General features: G+C 37.3%; 1 pseudogene; it reads right to left on the bottom strand.

The window, feature by feature from the left end:
• Window positions 1-1,686: 1,686 nt before the first annotated feature.
• Window positions 1,687-22,697, bottom strand: part of LOC101636771 — a 31,150-nt pseudogene continuing 10,139 nt past the window's right edge.

Below are 22,697 nucleotides of genomic sequence, written 5' to 3'. Positions count from 1 at the left end.
GCTGTTATTCTGCCACTGTACTTCAGACTGAGCTGTAAGATATTTGGTGTCTGGCCCTCCCCGGTGGCCAGCTGGTTAGGACAAAGCTCTGCAAGCTGGCCGCAGCCGCTTCAGTGAAAATTAGATCCTCGGGCTCAGAGGTGACCCACGTGGCACAGCAGACCTGTCCTGACCGCCAGCTGCTCCCCTCAGCAGAGTACTTCATCCATCTGCCTGCTCTCCTCCCCACTCTATCTCTGGTGAATCCTCTCACCGCCCCTATACCTCTAGCCTGTACCCCAGTTCTGTATGTATAAATAAATAAGTCTTTAACAAATAAGCAAAAAGATATTTGGTGTCTACCAGAAGCTTTCAGCAAGAAATCTTATTGACGAATAAGGACGGATTCTTATTAGAGTCTTTTAATTTTAAGCAAGTCAAGGGAAGCTGTTACCATGTTATTTGTGTTGGTGATCACAGTTATTGTAATGGATCAGAAAATTAAATAATTAATTGTGAAGGGATGGACAAAACTGGCATCATTGCAGATGATGTCATCTGCCCAGAAAATTTAAGAGTATGAACCAAATTATTATTAGCACTCTTAAGAGAATTTATCAAGGTCAGGTGTAAGATTAATCTACAAATCTCAATATATTCATGAGTGGTATTAAGTAATATAAAACATCTAGAAACAAAAGTACCAAGAGGTAAGTATAAATATGTAATTAAAAATCCCAAGGGAAAATAATGCCTGGATATTTTTAATAATTTTGAAAAATCTAAGGTGAGAATATCCAGTATTATAAATATTTCAAGTCTCCTCACTATCCCTCAAATTCAGAACAATATAAATAACATTCACTTGGAATTTTTATATGGCATTTATATAAACATGAAGAACTATATTTACATTTCATCTGGAAGATGTTAAACAAATAATAGCCCAAAGAACAGCCAATATGCTTTTGATGAAAAAAAAAGAAGGAACTTGTCTGATAACTTGTGCTAAATCTATCGAAGTAAAACAGTGTAGCAGTAATTTTAGAAAACAAAAATCAGAGCAGATAGACTGAATATAGCAAAGGCAGACCTAGTCCAATGGGAGATTCTGATCAGATAAAAGTGATATTTTAAATCAAAAAGGTTGTTCAGACACTAAGATAGGAATTTTGTATTTGGAGAAAAATGAATTCAGTCAACTCCTTTAAATTCATTGCAGACAGCTTCCCCCAGAAGCAGTACTTTTTCCCCCCCTGAGGGATGTACATTTCACTGGAAACCTTAAATACTTTTCAGACAAAACATTGCCTTCAATCAAGGCTCTCATATGGCCCATAGAGAAAGTCAAAGTCCTGATTTAGGGTCAAAGAGAGAGGCAGCACACAGAGGATGAGAGCTTAGTGTGCAAGAGGAACCCTTCACAAATGCTCTTCTGCCAATTGTCCGGCCTTTGCCAGAGTTTCTTCGGTGGGCCCCATCATATAGAAGGTCTGCTCTGGGAGGTGATTATGATCCCTTGCCAAAATCTTCTGGAGTTCCTTAATGGTCTCCTTGTGAAGTACCAGCTTCTTCTGTGAAGATCTCAGCCACCTGGACTAGCTGAAACAAGAAATGGACTTTCCATTTCTTGTACAAGAGAGTCTACTTGTTTTCCTCAGAGTTCACTCAGAACAAGCATATGTCCTGGAGGGATTTGTAGTTTTATCAGATCTTTTTCACCATCAGGGCAACACTATGGTGATCTCTGCCAACACTGTAGGGATCCACGATGCCAGAGGTGGATGCCCAGTTCAGCAACAGCACAAGACAGCACCATGGGAGCCCCCCAGCTGGGCTCTCCTGGGGCTCACCTGGGCGCTCCTGGACTCGCCTGGGCTCACCTGGGCTCATCGGGTTTCCTGCAGGGGCATAGATAACCTTTTTGGTGGTGATGATTCTTTCCTGCCTGGTAACCATCTCAGTGGCTGGGGTAGGTTCATAATCCCACAACAGAAGGGATTCTGCCCAGTAAAGCAAACAACTCAGAGTTAGTCTGGGTGAAACAGGAAATATTATCAATAAACAGTGGTATATAGTTACTGTCTTTTAAAAATTATTTTTATTTGTTTATTCATACAGACAATGGGGGTTAAGCCAGAGGTGTAGGGGGTAAGAGGATTCACCAGAGACAGATTAGGGAGGAAAACAGGTGGACCCACTGAAATATACTGCTGAGGTGAGGAGAGCAGTGGGTGAGACAGGAGAGGTCTGCTGTGCCATGTGGGTCAGCTCCCTGCCTGGGACTGATGCTGCAATGGCTGGTGATAGCTTGATAGAGCTGAGACTTTAACCCCGGTGCCACGAGGGAGGTCTTATCTTTGCTTTCTGGACCTCTGAATTATTCAGCCACTGTAGGTCCAGTGAGAGCTACCCAGGCACAAGCACCAGGTAGATCATTCATTTGATGGTTCACTAGCACTACTTTGGAGGTAGCATCTTTTCAGGTGATAGCGCCACACTAAGTCATTTCATGGTATAAATCATTGCCTTCATGGGTCCTCTCATCAATACCAGCAAATGAAGAGTAACCACTATACACTCTGAGGGAATTGTTAATTAATGTCATGATTCAGTACCACCTTGCTAAAGGGCCCAATTTTGCCACCTTTGGCAAAAGGAGTCAGCAGGTCCATAACCTTGACACCAGTAACAAAAATTTCCTGCTTAACACTCACTTCTATGAACTGAGAACCCTCAGCATAGGAGCCAATTTTTTGGTTCTCATAGGACCTCTTTCATCAATAGGTTCTACAATGATATTCATAATTCTTCCCAAGATCTCAAGACCAAAAGGAATTTTGATTGTGCACCAGAAGCCAGGAACTTCTGGCCTCTGACCAAGCCTTTGGAACCACCCATGGAGAAGGTCCACATGGTCATTACTTTCACCCAAATGCTGAGCCACCTCCAAAAGCAGCCTGGTCTGCCCCCTTTGCACTTCAAGGGCTTTTAAGATGGATGGAAATCTCTTGTCAAATTGGACATCCACCAAGGCATTGATGAGGCCAGTGACATACTTGTTTTAGTGAATGCGTTTGGGCAGCTTAGCCTCTAGCAGGTTGCAGTGTGACTGGAGAGTCCTGCTGGAAGAGCTGAGCTGGGGACAAGGAGTTGAAGGGCAGAAAGTCCCAGCAAGGCCCCAGAGATGGGGCAGCAACTGCACTACCCACAGGACCCAATGTGGCAGAGTCTGGGTGGAGACTAAAGCAGATTTTGAGACAGAATTTTGATGAGAAATAGAATGAGGAGTTGCTCTCTAGATCAATGCCTGCAAGGGATGGAAAGGAAATAGCAAGGAGCAGAAGACGCTGGGCTGCTACTGAGTCTTAGTGGCCTCAGTGGACCCCAAGGGGAGCTGTGAAGCTGGGGTGTTCCTTTAGTGCTGTGGGTCAGGGAGCTGATATGTATATAGTCCCATATTGGATGTGGGCTGTGCCCGGGAAGGGGAAATGACCTTGTGCAAGGCAATTCTTCCTGATTGAGGGCAGTTTTTCAGAGAGGGTTGACACTACTATAGTCACAAGATGAATTCCAGATGTTTCTAAAAACCAATTTTAGGAAACCAAAATATGAACTCTTGAGTTCTTTCAAAAGTAAATCATATTTATCATCTTAGGGTTAAAAGAACTTTGAGTGACAGATGAATATGATGACTTAAAGCTGAGAATCATTTCTATAAACACATATAACCAAAACCTCAAAAGACAGACTAAGGAAAAGTATCTCTAACATATTTTAACAAATATTAATAGATGGGTTGTCTCATCATGGACAACCATCGCACTATGTAAGTAGGAGGACTTTCACTATATCCCATGGCTTTTTTGTGCTATGTTCATGTTAAGTCAAGAACACACTCTCATTTCAGTCTAAGATATTAATCAACACTTCAAGCTTCATGCTAAAGTAAGATTTCTCCTCCTCTGCTCCAGCTCTGTGTTGCTTTCTGTGGAGACCATACCCTTTAGGGAAGGGGATGTGATTAGCTTCTTTTTGCCCCATATCTCTTCTTACCTCATAACCTCTTACTAATTTTGGTTTTAAAATCGATCTGGTATACGGGATAGAGGAAAAGGAGAAATAAAGTGACGCACGGCAACACGCCTGCTTAGCTAGAATGCTCTCTGTCACTGCTGATTTATGCTCTCAAGCTGGCAGTGTTCAAAGGGGACTCTAACAGTGAATTTGGTGGTATTTTTTTTTTTAGTCCAGGGTGATCCTCTCCAAGTCCCACCAAAACATTTTCTCTTTACCATTTCATGCTCTGGTAACTGGTAAACCATTGCAGATTGTCATTATAAGAACTCCCACATCCTTCTTTTGGGAACAATTTGGAAAGACTTGCATTCCTGGGAACGAACTCTGTGAATGGGAACATAGTTACTTCCCAAATGCATCCCTTTATATTCTTTCATTATTCCATCTGCCACCTTCTAGACCACCTGAGCAAGACACAAATAGTACCTCACTTTCCCAAAGCTGCAAGCTGAAAGTTGCTTGCTAGGTATGAGAAGAGAGAAACCTTTCTGCCTTCATAGGACAATCCCTGGGCAGTGGGGAATTCACAGTGGACAGAGGGTCTCCTAAGAAATCCTTACACATTCCTAACTTGACTTCTTATAGATAAGTTTGTTTGTTTTAGGTTCAAATGTACTTTTTTTGGAAAATATTCCTCTCACAATATATAACATAAAATTGATTAATATCCAAAACATAAAAAGAGTTTCTACAAACCATTAGAGTCAATTCACAGAGATAAATACGAAAGAACAATTAAAGAAAATTAGCTCAAATTCTTTGATAGCCACCATAATACAATTTAACACAACTGGCATCCCACTAACAAAGAGAAAAAGATTCAATGCATCTAGTTTGGCAAAGATGTAGGGGAAATGGATATTTTCATTCACTACAGTGGGAGTATGAGTTGGCAACTTGACAAGGACTGTGAAAATGTTGGAGGGTAATTTGGCTATAATTAAAATTTTGAAACTCATATGCATTCTTTAATGCTGCAACTCCAATAGAAGTGACTATTAAGTTTTACAATGGTGAGTGAAAATGGGGGCCCTCCCTGGTGGTGCAACCAGTTAAAATGCAAGGCTGTTTGCAGCCTCTGAAGAGCAAGTTGGATTCCAGGCCAGAAAGGTCACCTCCCCTGACCCGTCCACTGCTCCCCTCAGCAGTGTATTTCACTTGATCTTCCTGTTCTGCTCTCCTCTCTGTCTTTGGTGAATCCTCTCACCTCCTCCCCACACTTCTGGCCTGTACACCAGTTCTTGTATGCATAAATAAATAACATTTAAAAAAATAAAAAATCTTTGTTCCACAAACCCATCCTTTGTTTTATAAGACATAAAATGACTTCCTTTCCCCCTATTACAGGTTATTGGTTTCAGAAAAAGCAACACTTTTGGAGTGGCCTTTTTTTACTGGGGGACAATCTTTAAAAGGGCAATATTAAAAGGGCAAGATTATCCTTTATGCTCTGGTTTCCCACTTTCATTAGGTCAGCTCCTATATTCCCTTAAAATTGTATGCATCAACTACAACTCAAATCCTCATAAATAAGATAGCCCTGAATGAAAATAGTTTTGTTTCAAGAGCCAATCTATGTTAAAATTATCTTCTAATTAGGAAGGTATCTGCTAAGCACATTTCCCCTCTGTTAGAGCCATTTTCTAAGAGTAGTTTCCATTACACAGCTCCATTTGGCTTGTTTGTAAAATGATTTAATTAGAGCACTCACGTGAACCATGATCTGCTTATCAGACTATCTTAGGAGTGAGGCTGAGAGATCCTGGAATCTAAACTGGTTGCTTGTACAGAGAACACAGAACTCTAGAGCTACTAGGCAGCAATGCCACCTCTAAGCATGCAGAGGAGTTCAAAGGATTCTGCCAAGAAAGGGGGAAGAATAAATCAGACACACAGAGAGAACCTGAAAGGGAGACAGGGAGCAACTGCCTGGGTTCCTTGTGGTGGAAATAATCATGATTAGTAAGGACATATTTTCAAAATTTTAATTAAATTGAACCCTATGCACAGAGTTGGTCGCTGGTGGCAGGTCTTCAATAAAAGTACACTTCATTGTTGCAGAAAAAAGCTAAGATTTTCATTTCCCATTACTCATGAGTTAAAATCAAAGCCTCATCCAATATCGGATGCAGAGGATTGTTGGGCCACAGCGGCTCATAGTGTGCATCATAGTATATCGCAGGGAGGAAACTAGAGTGGCGTGCTGCTCATTACAAAAAATAAAAGGAAAGGTAGTTTTTAATCAAGAACAATTTTTTTTAATCAAGAACAATTTTTAAAATAAGACTTATTAGTGTATGATTTACATTCAGTAAAATGCACACTTTTTTTGGTATGTCATTCTGTGAATCTTTACCCAATATAATATATAGTTGTAGGCAAAATTAAGATATAGAACATATCTATTGCTTCAAATCACTCTTTATTATGCTGTTTAGGTCAATTCCGTCCATCTGTTCCTGACCTTTGACAACTATCATTCTCATTTTTTTCCTTATAGTTTAGAAGTTTCCATAAGGTAACATATATTACATCACACACCATGTAGTTGCTCATGTTTGACATCTTTCATTTATAAAAATAAAGATTCACCCATGTTGTATTTATCAGCAGTTATTTTCCTTTTATTACTGAGTAGTATTCCACTGCATAAATGTACTGTAATTTGTTATTACCCATTCACCTAGTGAGGGAAGTTTGGGTTGTTATCAACATACAACATTATAGAAATAGCAGAAATGGCTAACATCTAGTCATTAGTCTTCGATGTCCTAACTGTATTCATATTTTGAGGTCATTCTTACCAGCAAAAGTTAGAAATAATCAGTTTGACGGGACTTATGCAAGTTTGGGGGATGAACCATTTCTAATCAATCATTTTTCTCATGGAATTCTTTATGGCTTGAAGCAATTGCCACTATTTTCAATCAGTATGTTTATGGAGAGTGTTGAAAGGAGATTATGTTCCAGTGGGTAACAGCTGGCCTCATAGCAATGGATGACAAAAAAGCATTATCTAAGTACAAAACTTGTAAACCAATGTTAGGAGCCATTTTAGAGAAGAAACACCCTCTTTGGCTGAATTTGAAGCCTCAAGTTCTCAATGATGCTGTGAATTAGGCAATCATGGTCTTTTTACAGGATGGAGGGTGAATAAGCAAGGACAATGGGAAGTCCCAAGGAGAAAGAACATGTATATTTCTGTGTCTTCCATTATCCAGCTCTCTCAGCAGTAACTCAGAGTGAGTCATTTCACATGCTCCGCAAGATTTCAATAGGTTAGAAACTAATTTTAAATCCATTAAAAACAGCCCATATCAGCATTGATTCCATGACCCCTTGCCTTTAAAACAACTGGGAACAATGCTGCCTCGCTGATTTTCTCATGCTATTGTATCATTTGCATAAAACAGGTGTGCCATAAGAATTTCAGTGCCAGCTCAACATAATGTGCCTGAACAATTCTTTAATTTCACTGTCAATGCACTAATCTTTTCTCCTTTGTTAAAAGGCTCTCAAAATCACTGTAAGTAATGCTAGTGCGTATTGAATTTAAATAAAATAATACATTTGCCTTTCTTGTTAACTTTGAATCTTGAAAAAGCAAGAGCTGAAAAATTAGAGATGGTACCTGGAAGGAGTGACTCAAACTGAAGTCTCTAGTTTTGTGGCAGCTGATATTTCTAAAAGAAGAACATTAAAGGAAAAGAGCGAAGGTCTCCATCATGTTTCAAGCCTCTTAGGAGGTGGTTTTAAAAATAATGTATTTTGGCCCTCTCTGGAGGCACAGTGGGTTAAAGCACAGCACTGAGAAGCTAAAGCCACTTCAGCATGAGTTCGATCCCCGCCCCAGAGGTGACCAAATGGCTCAGCAGACCTCTCCTGACCCACCCATTGCTCCCCTCAGCAGTGTACTTTGTCAGTTGGCCTGTTCTGCTCCCTACTCTGTCTCTGATGAGTCCTCTCACTGCTCCTGCACCTCTAGCCTGTACCCCAGTTCTGTATGCATCAATAAATAAATCTTTTAAAAATGTATTTCAGTCCTTCTTGTTTTATAAAGTCCTTTCTTTACGGCATTTCTATTGATGCGAAATGAGTACCACTTAGAGTCAGGTGTCAACTACCTGCTCTCTTTGCTTCTTCTGCTGACTAGCTCCCATTCCTGTTACTTGCTTTGTAATTCTCATCAGTAGTGTCCTAATGATACACCTGTAGGTATTTACAGAGTTAGGTACAGGTATTTCAACTGGCATCACAAAAACACACTTATTTGTTTGCACTCCTTTGTGTACAATGACTGGGAATGAAAACATTCCATTATTTTCTTCACTAGTTAGACTGGTGTGTATAAAGAAATAAAAGTGTTGGCCCTCCCTGATGGTGCAGCGGGTTAAAGCACAGCACTAAGAAGCTAAAGCCACTTTCACATGAGTTCGATCCCCGCCTGCCCCGGAGGTGGCCACATGGTGTGGCAGACCTCTCCTGTACCACCCGCTGCTCCCCTCAGCAGTGTACTTCAACGATCTGTCTGTTTTGCTCCCCACTCTGTACCTGGTGAATCCTCTCACCCTCCACATCTCTGTTTGTACCCCAGTTCTGTAAGAATAAATAAATAAATCTTTAAAAAAAAAGAAAAGAAATAAAAGTCTTTAGTTATAGGAATATATACATCTGTGCCTATGAAATGATTATCTAATAAATATGCACACGTCTAGATTTGCATATGTGTATATTTAAAGAGCACACATGACTTTGTAAATGAAAGGAAACTCATGAAATTCCCATGCATGGCCCCCATGGCTTCCTGCCTGGGACCATTCCTGCCCTGGGTCCCATTATCTGCCAGTTCTATTCCCTTCACTCCCCTGTTTCCTTCACTTGGTCCCTCCTACTTCTTACTTTTTAAACACACCAAACTATTTGCTCTGCATCCATGTCTTTGTCTTGGATATTTTCTTTGCCTAGAGAGGTCATCTCCAGCAGAGTACGGGACTAGATTTCTCTCAACTTAGCTCTCTTGATTTACCATCACACATTTTGAATGACATTTGTTGGCCAATTTAATATAACTACACATTAGCTCCATGTGTCTTGGTTTTTACTTTGTTCTTAGGAGGTGGCCAGTTAGTTCTGTAGCACAGGTGGTAGGTGACAGTCTAATTACTTTAACTCCTCATAATTCCCTTCAGGTCTGTGGCTCCCTTTCTAAGCACCAGGTCCTCTCTGCCTGGGGGTTTCTTCTGACTTTATGAATAATTCAGTCTGCACCAGAGGGCAAGTCAAAGTACCAGCAAATTCACATCCTGGGAAGAGCTCTCAATCAATGACAGCTGGAAGTTGGTGGAATCTTGGGTGGAACAAATCTAAGGTGTATTTATGAAGTTTCCAGGAATCCAAAGCATCACTGACCTGTAACTGCCATAACCACTGTTTAACAGGCTTTTATACCGTTTTCCCTTCCCTGGTTTTCTTACCATCTTCCCTATCCCATCATCTCCCAAGTAAGCCACTTGAGGACCTGATAAAAGACCTTCCCTCAATTAGGATTTAGGATTCACTAAAAGCAGCTGACCTTTCCCTGCAGTACAGGCCACACATTAAACTCACAATAGACACATGTTGAGTGACTGAGCAATCACATATGTACTCATACATATATATATTTCATATATAGATTATAGATTTCATTTATATATAATATGTATATTTCACATATATGATGTGTATATTTCACATATATATGATATATACTTCACAAATATATGATATATATATATATATTTCACACATATGTGGTATATATTTCACCCATATATGAAATATATATATGTATTTCATATATGGGTGAAATATAAATATATATGTATATTTCATATATATGTGAAATATACATACACACACACACACACACACACAAAGGGACATAATTTGGTTATGTTAAAAGTTCCTGACCTTGCTCCTATCACCTACTTATCTCCCATTACAGGTAAAATCTTTATTGCATTGAAGTCCAGGTATCAAAGGAAAAAAAAAAAACACAAAAGCTACAAAGTTAATAAAAAGCAAATTAAGGACTTGGAAATTCTAAATTGATATTTCTAACTGTACCTGAAAGGTGAAACTGTATGTGAAAGAGAAAAATTTGATTTTTGAGAAAATGATTTTGGAAAGTCATACTGAGAGAGGGTTTCAAGTTACCTGCATTGTGGGTGGGAGATGGATCAGGGGCTCTGACTACCTCTGACCCAGCAAAAGCCCAGCAGTATTTTATTTCTTCCAACTTTCTCTGCTTCAATATAGCAGGAAAAGAGACAATCAAATTTCATGGAGACATTTAATGGCTCATATGTTAGCATTATTCAATAAAAAATCATTATCACAAACTTTCATGCATTTCCAGGAAATGTTTGAGGCAGTGAGGTTCTCATGAACCAAATAACATAAGCCCCCACCCTAACAGCTCTACTTGAGCAAGCAGAGGTAGTTCAATAAACAAAATTTTAAAATAGCATAGATGATGATATCAATGGTGAAAAAAAGTAAGATAAGAGGGTGGATAAAAATGCCGCTATTTTATAAATGGAGGTAAGATCAGAACTTTCTGATGAGGTGACATTGGAGCAGAGGCATTAAAAAAATGAGGAAGCTAACTCTACAGATATGTCTGGAAGGATAGCGTTTGAAGTGGATGAAATAGCTCCAGGCAGAAGCTATGAGATAGTAAAATGTTTGTCATTTTGCAGAAACTGCAAGGAGACTGAGGTTGAACTGGGAGAGGAACAGGAGATGGCAGAAACCTTCTGGTGTGGAGTTTACACTCTCTATTGTCTTCAATATATCTTTATTTGATTCCAAGTCAATTAACATGACAATTGAAGAGCTACTCTTTAGTTATGAAGTGACTTCATGGTCACAATAAGGCTGCTCTCTTCCAGCCTCAAGACACAATGTTAAGGAAATCAGCAAGTGTAAACTTTATATGTAAAATTTTGGTAGAAGAATAGCATGCATATTGAAAAGTGCAAAGATCATAAATGTGCATCTTAAAGAATTTTCAGAACCTGAGCACATCCATATAACCAACATCCATACCAAGAAATTAGATGTTACTCTACATCACAAAGGTAATCACTATTCTCACTTCTATCACCATACACTGTCTCTTGATTTCTAATGGAATCAAACAGTATCTACCCTTTAGCATCTGACAGCTTTTGCTCAACATTATGTTTATAAGATGTCTCTGTGTTGTGGTGCCTAGTTGCATTTTGCTCATACCCTCTGCTGTGTATGGATTATTTTGGATGGATATACTATAAGTTATTCATTCTAATACAGTTGATCATTAATATTTTTCAGGTACTACAAAGTGCTATAGTGGAACATTCTTGTCAATATCTTTCTGTGCACATTATGTTAGATAGCTAACTAGGACTCAATTGTTGGGTTAAAAGATATGGAGCTGGACCTCCCTAGTGGCACAGTGGGTTAAAGCACAGCATGGAGAAGCTAATGCCTCTTCAGCATGAATTGGATCCCTACCCTGGGGGTGAGCCACATGACGCAACAGACCTCTCCTGACCCACCCGCTGCTCCCCTCAGCAGTGTAGTAAGTAGATCTGCCTGTTCTGCTCCCCACTCTGTCTCTGGTGAATCCTCTTACCGCCCCTGCACCTCTGGCCTGTACCCCAGTTCTGTATGCATAAATAAATAAATATTTAAAAAAAATATGGAGCTATTATTTAGCTTTAGTAGATTCTGCCAAACCAGTTTTCCAGAAAGACTGAACCTTTTGTCTTTCCACCTTATGCAGTATGTGAGAATTTTAGTAGGTCAATTTCATACCACTGGCATTTCTGTACTTTTCATTGTAGCCTTTCTAGGTAGTAGTATTATGCTGTAGCTTTACATTCCCTTGATGATTAATGAATCTTAGGTATTACCTCATTTTTTTTCTAGCAATTAAATGTTTAGCTTGTAAGTTATTCCAAAATTACTTATGGAAATTATATGAAGATAGTAATAGTACTTATATCACAGGGTTGAGAATGATGGCATTAAATGATACATGTAGAAACACTCAATATGACCCTTAACAGAGAGTAAGAGCTCAATTAGTGTTACGTGTTATTATGAACTCAATTACTTTTTGTGATTAAAAAATAGTAACTTAAAGTGTGATAATATTAGTTAACTAAACATTCCATTTGGAAAGTGAAGTCCAGAATTCTGCTGAGTGAAAACTGAAGAAAAGATGTATCACTTAGAGCCAATGCGAAAAGAAAGTACACTGGAACAGAAATACACTAATCAAAGTGACTTCAGAGACTGCATTATTTTTGTTTTGGTGATAAGTATGTCATACAGATCAGACTGAAATTCAAAATAATGACTTTAAAACGCTTCATATTTAACAGGCTTTATATATTATAGGATTCATTATTTTTTTAAAATATTTAATTATTTATGCATACAGAACTGGGGTATAGGCCAGAGGTGCACAGCGGGTGGGTCAGGAGAGGTCTGCGGCACCTTGTGAGTCACCTCCCTGGCTGGGGATCGAACTGGTGTTGAAGTGCTGAGGCTAGCTTTGTAGTGCTGTGCTTTAACCCGTTCCACCACCAGGGAGGGCCCAGGTTTCATTATTGAGATAGCACATTAAGCTAGATATTTTAATTTTTGACTTGTGAATCATTGTTCTTTTGAAAATGGAAAAATATATTTGGTTATACTGCAACTCACCTAAGGTTTGTTTTCACAATTGTCATCTCTAGGTGTCATTCATTAAGTGAAGTCTGGACTGAACTGGGGCCAACCTAATGCATAACATTAGCAGGAATAAATAAAATTGGTAGAATGCTACTTCTGAATGACATCTGATCTCAACATTCAAGAATTAGTGATATTTATTGGAGATGAAGGCAAGAAGGACATGTCAAGTCATTAAACCTCTAACAATTGATCTGACAAAAATAGTTTTATGTTCAAGGAGTTTTGAGGTAAAAAAATACAGATATGCAATTGGTAAGGGTAACTATATAGAATGCAAAGATGACTAATATGCCTGCTTTGATTCTGTAGCCTTTGGGGAGTTGTAAAATGATAGTGACTTTAAAAAAATGTCATGTGTGTATTCTGAGGAGGTAATTTAAATCTTTGCAAGGAATGGATGAAGTGCTGGGCTAGAGAATAAGAAAATTCTAAGGATTTTATAAGAGAAGAATTTGTGTCTAAGATGAGCCTGACCACAGGTAGTAACAGAGAAAAGGTTGATAAGGTGATTAATTTGAAAATATGTTTTGAAACAAACTTGATTAAACTCAATGACCTTTTGGATGAGAATAATTGAAGTGGTCACTGAAGATTCCAGTTTACCACAAGTACTTCCTAATTTCAAGAAATATAATAAGACTGTGTGGAGACCAATTTTGAGTATAATTTGGATTTTTTGATGGGGATACTTTAACTCTTGCATTTGTTAATGGAAAACCAAAGGTGGAAACAATTTTGACTCTGAAAGTATCAAGGGAAAAGTATGGAGGGGAAGATAAATTAGAAGTGGGAGTGGAAAGACAAACAGCAATAACTATGGGGGAAATTTTTGTGACAAACAGGTTTGAACAATGAAATAATAAGTTAAGATTTTGGGTAGATGACCGAATTTATGGTATAAGTCCAGGACATAACAGGTTTTTCTATGAAAGCGTAGATTCTCTTTGGCCATCTTCATTTCAACTTAATCTGAATCAGCATCACAATGCGAGTGTGATTAAGAGAAAGCATAGTAATTAGACTCCACAAATTTAATACACTTTAACTGGGAAAAGATATCTTTCAAATGGGTGATCATTTTAAGCAATTAAGCTTAAACTTACAATGTTATTTTTTTTTACCATAATTCATTCAAAACATGCTTTTAAAATTTCATGCTAGGTTTCAGGCACTATTCTTTAGCACTGGGATTTAAAAGTGCACAGAATTAATCCCAAATACAGTCTTCTCAAGAAATTCTTAATGGTCATTTAGAAAGTACCTCCCCCCATTAAAAATTCATCGCAACTTCTTTATTTTTTCTTCCCCTCATTAAAGACAACTATAGTTAAATATACCTATATTTTAATTCTATAACTTGCCCTAGACTTGCCAATTTCAATGGGCCAAAGAGACATATCTAATAGAGATAAGTGGGTATGTGATCCCAGCACAACTATGCTAACTGTAAAATGCTAAATAACATTTAATGTTCCTCTTTAATTCAGTAAGCGAAGCCAGAATTTTATAAATAGATATTAGTCCATGATCATAACAGTTCTAATTTTTCATATCATGAAAGCTTTTAACATTATACAGTTCATTTTTCCCAGAAAGGACAGTGAGTCCTTAAAATAATTATTTAACTAACCTCTCAGTGAACTAACTGCTGTCACTGTGAAATTTGGATGTACTCATTGTATTAATAGGTTCTGGCTCATTTCTGGTTTTTTGCTTCTACCCTTCAAGAATGGATCTTGTTCTCAGTAGTACATTGCAAAGAGATATGAAGCATATTTTAAAGAAACCATCCTGTTGCTTTTTACCATTTTTTTCTTGAGGTTTGAATGTTGAAATTCCACATAGGTAAGTTATAAAATAGACAGTGTTGAGGACACTTCATCATTGTGAGAAACTCTAACGTAATGTTGATTTGTCCAAGCTGATATTTTATCTTAGTCCCAGCAAAGTTCCCAGGACTTTTCCTCAACTGTCATAAAAATAAAAACATTTACGTCTGACATGTTAGTAAACACTTATTTTAAAACATTTTTAGACATGTTTTTATTCTATTGAACTCTGCTCTCTATATATTATAAATCTTGCTTAGAAAATTCATTGTTATTGTTAGAGGTTTTTTTTTTTTCTGTAATGCAATTTAAGACTCACAGATGCACAAGTTGCCTGAAATACAAAAATTTCATTTAAATAAACAAACATTTTCAAATATCCATCTGGAAAAACATAATTTGGGAGGATATTTTCTTACCTTAATGAGCATCTTTTTTTATCCAGTATGGTTCTATTTCATTGCATTTATAGATTTTACAGATGCTTGAAATAATATGTTTTGCCTGTGAGAGAAAATGAATAAAGCTAAATATCTGTAGGAAATCCCAAGGAAATGTGTTTTAAACAAGACTATTTATGCAAAGAGAAAAAAAGAAAGTGAATTAATAAATTTTTAAAAATTTTCATCACAATGATTAAATTCTCTTGAAAAGGCATGGGAAATCATAAAATAAAATTATAAATAAGGTAGCTTGCTAAAATTGTTTCGCACACAAGCCTTCCTCTAGAGTATGCTCCAAGAGGAAAGGAATTTATATTCACATATCAATGTTAGTCAGATATTCACTGTGTAATCTGTTCCATTTCATTATGTATTCCACAATCTTCAGCTAAGATCTTGTATCTTTTTATACATTATACTTTCAAGATTTCATTTAAGGTATTGGCTTAGTTTTTTAAAACATGATTAAATTGGTTTGTGTGAATTCTTTTTAGCAACACACTGGTTGTAGTTTTATAGGCATACCACATCTATTTGTGATAGTTGCATGAAAACTATTATGTGGTTTTGAATAAAGGATGGTGTGGCAGATGTTTTTCTCCCCCCTCCCCCCACTGTAGGTCAAAATTTATTTTTTACTAGACTGAAGTTCAAAGCTTACTTCTCACTTTGTTGAAATTCTGATCTGATTTCCCACTCTCCTGATGATATAAACAAATCTCTTTTAAAATAAATTACCAGGAGGCCACAGGAGATGAACAGCACTGCAGTGTTTCTTGGGGCAAAAATCTATCACATGTCTAGAGCCTTCACAGTCTTAAAAACAAATGAATTGCCCGAATTGTTTAAAATATCTGAAAAATCACTGCGGCATCTACCTTTTAACCATGCCTTTGGAACTTTAGAGTGAGCGCAAATTAGCTCAGTTGCAGAAGCCGTCACATATTTTGACTAAGGCTGCTGGGAAGCCATTGTAGTTTAATACTCCTACGATACGATGGCACAGTGTTTCCTGGCTCAGAACCCTAGAGAAACAGCCATCCATTTCCTTGCTCCCATGGTTTATGTTACTGGAGATCACAGGTGTTTAGTTGGCGGTGAAAGGTGAAGGGAGAAATTCTTCACTTTTCTTCCGAGCTTTGTAATATCCCAATTTCAACTGCATCACTAAAAGCAGAAACATACAGTGGGTTTTTGTTGTTATTTTTTACCAGAATGTAGAAGCTAAAGCAAGAAAGCCAGAAAATGATACTGTAACTGAGAGACTGTCTTTGGGGTTAAAATAATTTTCTTCCACGGGCATGCAAAATTTTAGAGGAAATAAGTAGGAAGACAACATATTCCATTATATATAAAAACATAGAATTTGTCCCATAAATTGCAGATAGATTTTTAGAAGCTTTAAATACATAATGCATAGCACAAAATGTGCTCTTGCATTCTTAGTTTATTTCTATTTTTATATTTCATCATTTTTATTGAGATAACATTGGTTTTCAATACTGTATATGATTTAAGGGTACAGGTTCACACTGCCTTAAAAAACTGTGTTAGCACACCAAACCCAACACCAAAGCAACAATAAATAATCCTCTACCATAAACCAATGGACCCTCCCCACTTTGCCTCTTACCCCTACCCTCCTGTGCTGTTTAGCTCATTTCTGCAGCAGATTTTTTTTCTTTTATGATTTATTTATTTATTCATACAGAGCTGGGGTACAGTCCAGAGGTGCAGGAGAGGTGAGAGGATTCACCAGAGACAGAGTGGGGAGCAGAATAGGAAGACTGACGAAGTACACTGCTGAGGGGAGCAGCAGGCGGGTCAGGAGAGGTCTGCCAAGCCATGTGGGTCACCCCCGGGCTGGGGGTCAGGAGTCCAACTCTCACTGAAGCGGCTGCGGCTCACTTGCAGTGCAGCATCCTAACCGGTTGAGCCACCGTGGAGGGCCTCTGCAGCAGATTTAGGGCTTATGGATTCTTTGCTTCTTGTTTGTTTCTTTTTAATCCATATACGAGTGAAATAATTTGACTTTTTTCTCCTTCACATTTTACTTAGCCTATCTCTTACAATCCCAGCCCTGTTGTTGCAAATGGCAAGATTTTATCATTCCTTTATAGTTAATTATTATTCCATTTTGTAAATACACTGTTTTCCTGGTATATTCATCTTTCCTCGGGTACATAGGTAGTAAATACTACATTTTCATAGAAAAGCTATAATGCTCCTTGTAGTTCATTTTGCATTGATGTCTATCTTATTTTTTAAGGGTCCCAATATTTGCTGTAAAAAATTAAATGCAAGTAAGCTTGTAATCCTTGTATGTTAAATTTTAGGAACCAACTATTTTTCTTATAAAAGGATGTGTGTTTTGGATATCCACTAAATTCTAGGTGTTTGGATGTAAAAGCAGCTACCAAAATGTGAGAAAATGGGTGCATAAGTGTATAGCTAAAATTATAAAGTAGGATTGACTGTTGCAAACAACTGGTACAGACAATAAGTACTATGCAAATTTAAAAGAGAAATTTCTTAAGATTGGGAAGTCAGAGGTTTTATGAGCAGGTAGAAAAGGAAGGAACGAAAGAGAAAACAAATAATTAAGACACTGTGAAAATGTTATTTAATAGAGGTGCATGTGAGGATTTTGGCATCACTAATAAACACTATCTTGCAGCATTAAAGTTTAGTGAGCCACATTATGATCTCACTTGTTCATATTCTAGTACACCAGAAGAGATGCCTGGATAGTAATGTCCCTTCTGTGCCCTGTCAACCTCCAGGGCTTACCTCTTCTATATTTACTAACATACTTCAGTTGTATCTGCATCATTGTGCAGGAGAGTGTTCTCCCAATTCCAGATGTTCTCTCTGCTCACAGCCAATGTACATGGCAGGAAATGACAAAGAATTAATACCCTTTGGAAGGAGATTTTAAGCAATGACTAATGAAGGGGTTTACTGTCAGGATAACTCAAGTGTGTGTGTTCTGCACTATCCTTTACATTCTCATCAAGATGGGCTCCAGGCACAGAGGTGGCTGATTATCTTGATAGCCTTTTATTGACTTCTTTCTCTTCCTTCTCTCACTTCCCCACTCCCCTGGTGGGACTGCCTGGATCACCTTTCAACTAATCTTCTTGCACTCAAATCCTTGTATTAGAAATTGCTTATGCAGGAACCCAAGATGGAACATGTTTAATTGATTTAGCAAAAGTCAGTGGAATCATGTCTGAGTAACACTGAAACCTATGCATGTGTGTAAACACAAGTTACAGGAGTCAATAACTGAAATGAAAAGGTCCTACTAACTTACAATTTTCTGTCATATGATGCTTCAAACTTTGCTTAAATTTCACCAATAAATTTTATTTATTTATAAGTGATAGTTTTATGGTCAGTGATATTCTAGTTTAGCTCATACTTATAAAATCAAAGCTTACTAAAAATGCTTTTCTTAATGTAGGAAACTGCATTTTGAAAAATAAATGCAATTCACTTTGAATTGTTTTTGTTGCCCAGGCATTACCAAGCTTAAGATAGAAAAAGGTGACTGAGGAGAAATATTCTATAATCAGTTATCAGAGAGACTTTAGCACTTTGAAAGGACATTTGCTAGTCACTAGACTCATTTTATAGTCTTTATTTTTCAGTCAGTGGATCACCAAAGAATCACACATTCTGTTTTACAAAAATGATCTGAGAGTCCTTTTGGTAACACTATTGTTTTGCATATATTTTTGTGAAGTGACAGCAACCTGATCTCATGTTAAAATCAAGAGAAAGGAAATAGAATTACACAGAGCTATTTCTGGGGCAGATATGAGAAGGCATCTCCTCTGGTCATAGTTAATTATAACCTATGGATGCCAGGTTACTTAACTGGTAGGAAATAGATTGTTAGTCCAAGAATTAAACTCATCAAGTTACATTCCCAAAATGTGTTCAAGTCCAGAATAAAGGTCTGCTTTGTTTTAAGTAACTTAATTGCCTGAACTTTATGGGTCCTTTACCACATGTATACAAACAAGTAATGTGTAAAGAATAGACCTAGTAGGTGCTGAAAAACAAGCCACTAGTTGAAATGATCAAGATGATACAAAGTTATGACTCCTGTTCTCAAAGAAGAGAGTAGAATGGTGAGAAGGATGATCCATAGAACATGTAATCTCTTCCTTCCACACCCTAATGTCAAGAGTTCTCTGCCCAAAACACAACTGGTGTCTTTAGCTGTAAAGTGTAATGCTGACATCAAATAAAATTGTGAAGAAACAATTTGAAAAGATTGATAATTCTAATAATATTAACAGTAATTAGTAATAGCATGATCTTACAACAAATTATTTTTACAAGTGAACAATGTCTGTCAGAGCTCCAAAATTTAAAGTTGTTCTAACTAGTTTTATTTTGCAAAATAAGCAAAGAAAGAAAGAAAGAAGAGAAAGTGAGAAGTAGAAAAATTCTGCTAAAGTCTCAATACTGGTAAATCTGAGTCTAATAACTGTCTTTTACCATTAATGCTATAGATAAGGAAAAACAACCCAGCACAAATGTGCCATGAGATCTGTTAATTTGAAAAACTGGAGATTCTGAATTTAAGCTAACATCTTCCTAGGCCACTGCATGTCTTTTGAAAAGAGAAGAAATCAATCTTAATTCCATTCAATTTTCTATAACTTGTATAGCATTTTTAAATATACTTAAAGAAAAATTCAAAACAGGCTCTATAATTAGACCTGTAAAATATATGAAGTGTGTTTATCTTCATATATGAAGTTCTTGCACCTTTGTTCTGTGACCAACTTTATATATCTAGTGGGAAGCCCAGTGAGGCAACTCTCATTCCAGAAATCGCTAAATAATTTTCAGCCTTTCATTATGGTCAATCTTGAAAGCAAAATATCATCTGATTACTTAGGAATCTCCATGCCAATAAACTGACTCATAATATCTAACTAGTTATCAAAAGGACAGTAACCCACATATTTAATTGGCTCCATTACTATATTAGTCCATAATTTACTTGACTATATCCTTATAAGCTAAATAGCTAAATAACTGAAAAGAAACACAAGACATGAAAACACTATAAATCTCTTAGTAATATTACTCAGTTGCTGCAAAGAGCCACCCATTATGGTCAACTCCAAATCTACTGATTAATTTGTATCAAAATTTTGATCCATTATGGTAACTTTACTTAGCAGTAACTACATATTCATCAACAAATGAAAAGCATTAAAGTAGCACCAATTTTTCCCCTGGTATGTTTTTCTCCCTCTGGTAAAAGAAAGCCTAATCACAAAGATACTTGAGTTTACACTTTGATCAAACTACATGTAAGAATAAGCCATGGTGTGAGAAAACAAAACTGGACTCTGGGACTGAATCCAATTAGTGAATGCCATTTGACATATAACATGGAGTCTTAGTTTGTTTTCTCCACAAACAGTACCTTAAATGACGGTACATATAAAATGACTTATTAAGTGAGTGTTCTCAGATAGAAACAGAAAGTAGTAGAAACAAAACAGGGAAGAGAAAAATCTAGGCAAAGATACTATTTCATGGTGAATCCCACCCTTGGCTTGATGCCACTGGGAGAAACAGAGGGTAATAAAGGGAGAGAATTCTGTTATTAATTAATTACATTTTGTTTACATCACTGTAGTTAGTCTCCACAGCTCTGCCACTACCTTATCACCCATGAACCATGACCCATCACCATATTCCCTTGTGTTCATGCCTCCTCTGTTCTACCCAGTCTTGCCCCCTCCTTTGCCATATGCCTCAGTTCTATGGTCAGCTTCCTAGTTTCAACTTTTTCTTTACCTTTTGTTTGGCTTCTCTATCTTCCACTTGCAGGGGAGTGACTTATATATTCATGTCAGTCATGCACACGCAACTGTCTCTAAGGAGACATGAAAAAACCCAAGTACTTTTGATTCTCCAAGAACCTGATGATGCATCCTACAGGGGGTCCTTAGAAGATTACAGGTAGGGGTTGTCAGGACTGAAGCATGGACAATCAGAGGGGTGGGTGTAGGGTTGGTAAGAGGATCTGAGCCTCTGGAGTTGGGTCAGTGAAAACGTCTAATCCATATGCCAGCTTGCAGTCCAGTATGCCTGACTTGTCGCCACCTACCATTATGTTCATTCACAGTTGGGTTAGTGGAGCTTACACAAGTCAGCTGTCTTAGTTAGATAAGAAACCTGTGTGGTTATCTTAGTTTAGGAAGGGCTATATTTGGACAATATTCCAGGCCATGGTTTGCTGATGTCTGAGCAAGATTAATGTTATAAACTTTCTGCACAATTGTACCTCTGTTAATCCTGAACTTCAGGATGTTCTGCCTAACCCAAAACAAAGCAAATGAACTATTTAACCACCACTGCTAGGGTGTTGCCCCTAGCACCAAAAATAGAAAGTCAGTCCATAAAGGGCATTATGAAACTTTTTTTCTTTTTTAAATTTTCCTGTTTTCATTGACTCCATATTTCCCTGCAATCTTAACAGGACACTGTGAGGAGAAATAGTTTTCCAATCAAACTGAATAGGAAAGCAAAATTAAATGCACATACTTCATGATTCTATGTTATTAATGTACACTGTAACTACCTAAGAAGGGTGTTACTAAATATAAAGTTACACTGAAATGACTGTGAAACCCTTATTAATATTGAGCATCTTTATAGACTGAAGTTCCTAGGCCACAGTTTGGTAAATTCTGTTATGAATGATTTACATAGAAAATTTACATAACCATTTTGATCATAAATATCAAGGTAAGCATCCTAAAATCTGCAAATTGAAACAGTGTAAAAACAATTATATGGCATACCCCAAATAAATTTAAACCATGACTACATGTAAATGTATCTCATCACATTGTTAAAGTAAAAGAGAAAATATATATATATATATAACGATTTAAATAGTTATAGAATAAGAAGTTGCAAAATATATACCTACTCACAATTTGAAAAACTCATTAAAGTAGGAATGAAAGGAAACAGATCTGCTAAAAAAAAATCTTTGACTTGATCAAACATATTCTAAATGGAGAGACTTTTAAAATTAAGGAATATACTTTCATTGTCTTTGCCAACTATAAAGGAGATGCGAGTATAGTAGGAAAAGAAAAACAGTAAAAATATTTGAGCCCCTCCCTGGTGGCACAGCGGGTTAAAGCACTGCACTGAGAAGCTAAAGCCACTTCGGAATGAGTTTGATTCCCACCTGCCCCGGAGGTGACCACATGGCATGGCAGACTTCTCCTGACCCGCCCACTGCTCCCCTCAGCAGTGTACTTCGTAGATTTGCCTGTTTTGCTTCCCACTCTGTCTCTGGTGAAGCCAGTGAGCCTCTGGCCTGTACCCCAGTTCTGTATGTACAAATAAATAAATCTTTAAAAAAAAAATATTTGAAAGTAAGGCTCACAACTGTTATATAACTGGGTGCCCAGTGACATAGAAAGCTCAAAAGAACTCACGAAACACATAACTCCATATAATAGAGCTTATTGTGGTGGTTAAAAAAATATAAAATTAATAAGCAAAAGTTATTTGCATATTTATACAATATTGAAAATTA

Source organism: Condylura cristata, unplaced genomic scaffold (assembly GCF_000260355.1).
Source record: "Condylura cristata isolate star-nosed mole 26May11 unplaced genomic scaffold, ConCri1.0 scaffold00022, whole genome shotgun sequence".
In the NCBI taxonomy this organism is placed as follows: Eukaryota; Metazoa; Chordata; class Mammalia; order Eulipotyphla; family Talpidae; genus Condylura; species Condylura cristata.
The sequence above is the reverse complement of the archived record's forward strand: the minus strand, read 5'-3'. Positions and strand labels throughout refer to the sequence as shown.